Below are 3527 nucleotides of genomic sequence, written 5' to 3'. Positions count from 1 at the left end.
CAAGGTTCGCATTACTTGATTTCTTGACTCTAGCTTGTGTAGCTACGTTTCATATCATATAATAAAACTGAGTCTATGCTAGTCACACTTGGGATAATGTCAATAATGTCACAAATGGGGTGGTGTTTAGTGGCGGAATGTGAGGTAATTCATTTTAGAGGAAGTTTATGTAAAACCCGATCGCACACTGTTTCCTTAACCGCACATGTGGTGCACTTTCTCGGCCCAGTCCTTTTGGCATCCAAACGAAGCAAAGCCCAAGTGGGGTTCGGCCCACTTGGTTCAAAAAATACAATAAGGGATACATGGTCCGCTTATGTCTTGGAAAACACATAGAAACCATAGTAAACCCTACATGCTCTCGATGATCAAAGACAGGAACACCCTCTCAGATTCGAAGCTTATCTCTTGCTTAGCTAATCCACTATTCGGTCAGTGTGATCTCCCTTGTGTTAATCATGGATTGATTGTCTCTGGTTATATGTACATTTATTTGATTTACGGCGATAATAAGGTATATTGATGTTAGCGATCATGTGTTCAATGGTGGATTAGATCTCATGTTGATAGGACACCGAAATATGTATGATATACAATCTGTGATCTTGTTTGAGTGCCGATAATTAATGATTGAATTGGCGATTATATGATTAGATTAGGGTTCATATAATAGTGTTGTGATTTGAATAGGAATCATGGTTGTGAAACTGTTAGATAATAAAGACTAGGGTTCATGAATCCCAATCTTTGCAACTGTTGATTGATCTTGATAGATGTTGGTTGTTAAGATGGTTAGCAATGAAAGAGGTAGGTTGTTGGTTGTGTAACATGGATTAATAAAGTTGCATGAATGGAATTATATGCAATGATATGGTAACTTTTAAATTGCTTGTAAATCTAACTGTTTATTTGATAAATTGTTATTGTTTGAAAAGGAAAACCATGATGAAGGATACAATTAAGGTAGTAAAGAAAGAAACAGTTATGGGATTGGAGTGGGGCCCTAAAATCACAAACAATTACATGTTGACCAGGAAATTCCTTGGTCAACCGCACACTTATGTCACCTAAATCCCAAGTGCACACCATTCACGCAATTTAGTCAAACAAACCCACAATTGGTCGCACATTAGGGCATGAGCCATGCAAAGAATTTGGGCCACTCATGCATACAGTAAAGCCCAATTGCAGGTTCAGTTGGGCCACACAGTAAAGCCCAATTGCACACTCCTGACCGAGTCGCACACTCGGACACGGACCGTACACACGCTCACGTCACACATCCATACTCTGATCGCACACATGTTGAAAGTCGCACAAGTCATTGGGCCTTGGGTTTAGTGGGCCGATGGTGTTGGGTCGCACACATGATACTAGCCCACGAACACGAAACGGATCGCACACTTTGACCTTAGTTGCACATTACATGATTGGGCCAGCCATGTTTGTGTCAAGTTACACACTTAATGAACAATAGTTGAACTGTTACATGTTGTTGTGTTGTGGACCTGAATATGTATCACTGGATGAGAATTGTATGAGAAATATGGAACATGAAATATGACTACGTGTGTACAGATTGTTAGCATAGGTGTGATAATGTGCGAACTACTTGAATATAAAACTGATTTCTATTGGTAACCGTATTTGTTGGTGCACTTCATCTGTCGACTTCGTCTTGGATCGAGTCATATGATGTATTGTATAGATTAGGGCACAATATACGAGAAAATAGGCGAGTGTATGTTGGTAATGAGATAGTTTCGCTTATTTGGTCATTTGTAAAGGTTTCGCTTATACGGTCCATGATAGTTCCGCTTATACGTGCACAAGAGGTTCCGCTCTTGTGGACATGTACGTATAAGCGGAACCTTCAACCCTATATAAACCCTATAAGCGAACTCAGTTGGAACGTCGTCGAATACCATACCGAGGTGCTGCCGGTGTGACGTTTGAGCTGTAATCATTGTCAAATCAATAAAACAGTAGATTAAGTGAAGAACAAGCTATTTCTACCTACGTTTCTTGTTATTCCGCACCTGAAACATAGAAGAACGCCTCTGAACGACTCGTTCGGGTCAATTCTCGATCCTACAAGTGGTATCAGAGCTTGGGAGGAGGTTTTCTACAGAAATTAGCTGGATTTCATCATTGTTTCTTTCTTCTACACCTTCTATTTTCGATTCAGAAAGTTGTAACGGTCAGAATTGGATCAAAATTTCTCAGACTGCGTGCAATAGAACAAAGATAAACCCTGGACAGTTTCATGCCAAAATATGGACTAAAAATGGTTGAAATTATCTTCGAACTTGGTTCCGCTTATTTGGACATCTGATAGTTCCGCTTTTCTGTACATCATAGTTCCGCTTATTTGGTAAACAATCAGTAGTTCTGCTCCAAATTACTTGATAGTTCCGCTTCTGTGTCATCTTAAGAAAGGTTCCGCTTCAAAATCATCAGGGTTCCGCTTGAAAGGTTCCGCTTCAAGGGACATATTTGGAGTTTCGCTTATTAGTTCCGCTTATTGATACATTCAACAGTTTCGTTTATAAATACATCAGAAGGTTTCGCTTTTCTGAACATCTTGGTTTCGCTTCAAAGGTTGATTAAGGAATAGTTTCGCTTTTCTGGTCATCTGAGTTTCGCTTTTAGTGCACAGAACACTTAGTTTCGCTTATTTGTCACTGATATTGAAAAACGTGTCAAGTCATTATGGATACTGAGTTTTACAACGCGTTTGCAACATCGTCTACTCCAGCTGCGATTGCTCAGGCTATGAACTTAGAGAACGAGACGGGAAACACCCAAAAGCCCCCAAAATTAATGAGTATCGAAGAATACTACGGGTGGAAAGACAGATTCGAGAACTGGGTTCAGGCAAACCATCTTAGATCGTGGGAATGTATCTTGAAGAAATATGTGTTGCCTCGAACAGAATTGCAGACTACCAAAAATCTGTCGGAATTCACGGAGCAGGAACGGGCTATGTACAAAGCTGAGAAAATGATGATAAGTCTGCTTCAGCAAGCGATCAAAGAAGACATCTTTATCTTGCTACAGCACGACAAAACAGCAAAGTCAATCTAGGATGCTCTTAAAGTCAAATTTGAAGGAAGCGAGAACATGATAAAGAGCAAGAAAGCGTTGCTTAAGAAAGAGTTTGATATGTTCAGTAGTCTACCAGGTGAAGAAAGAAGCTGATTGAGAGATACTGCCACCTTGTACGATCAATGTCGATGTTAAGTATTGAAAAAGATCGTAAAGAGTGGGTAGACAAACTTGCTGATGCACTACCGCAGAAAGAGTGGGGAACATATTTGATGATATTAAAGAATACGGGCGTGTATGATAATCTAACGATTTCTCAGTTCATAGAAAAGATTGAAAGTCAGGATCTGGAACAGCAGAAGATTGCTAGGATGAACAGTCCGAGTGGTCAACATGATGTAAAGATGTATTACAAAGGTAATATTCCGGTTCCTGAATCTGAGAGAAGTCCGAAAATCCAAACTGCTTTTAGTGCTGGT

Source organism: Helianthus annuus, chromosome 14, assembly GCF_002127325.2.
Source record: "Helianthus annuus cultivar XRQ/B chromosome 14, HanXRQr2.0-SUNRISE, whole genome shotgun sequence".
In the NCBI taxonomy this organism is placed as follows: Eukaryota; Viridiplantae; Streptophyta; class Magnoliopsida; order Asterales; family Asteraceae; genus Helianthus; species Helianthus annuus.
Note: the sequence above shows the minus strand (reverse complement) of the source record.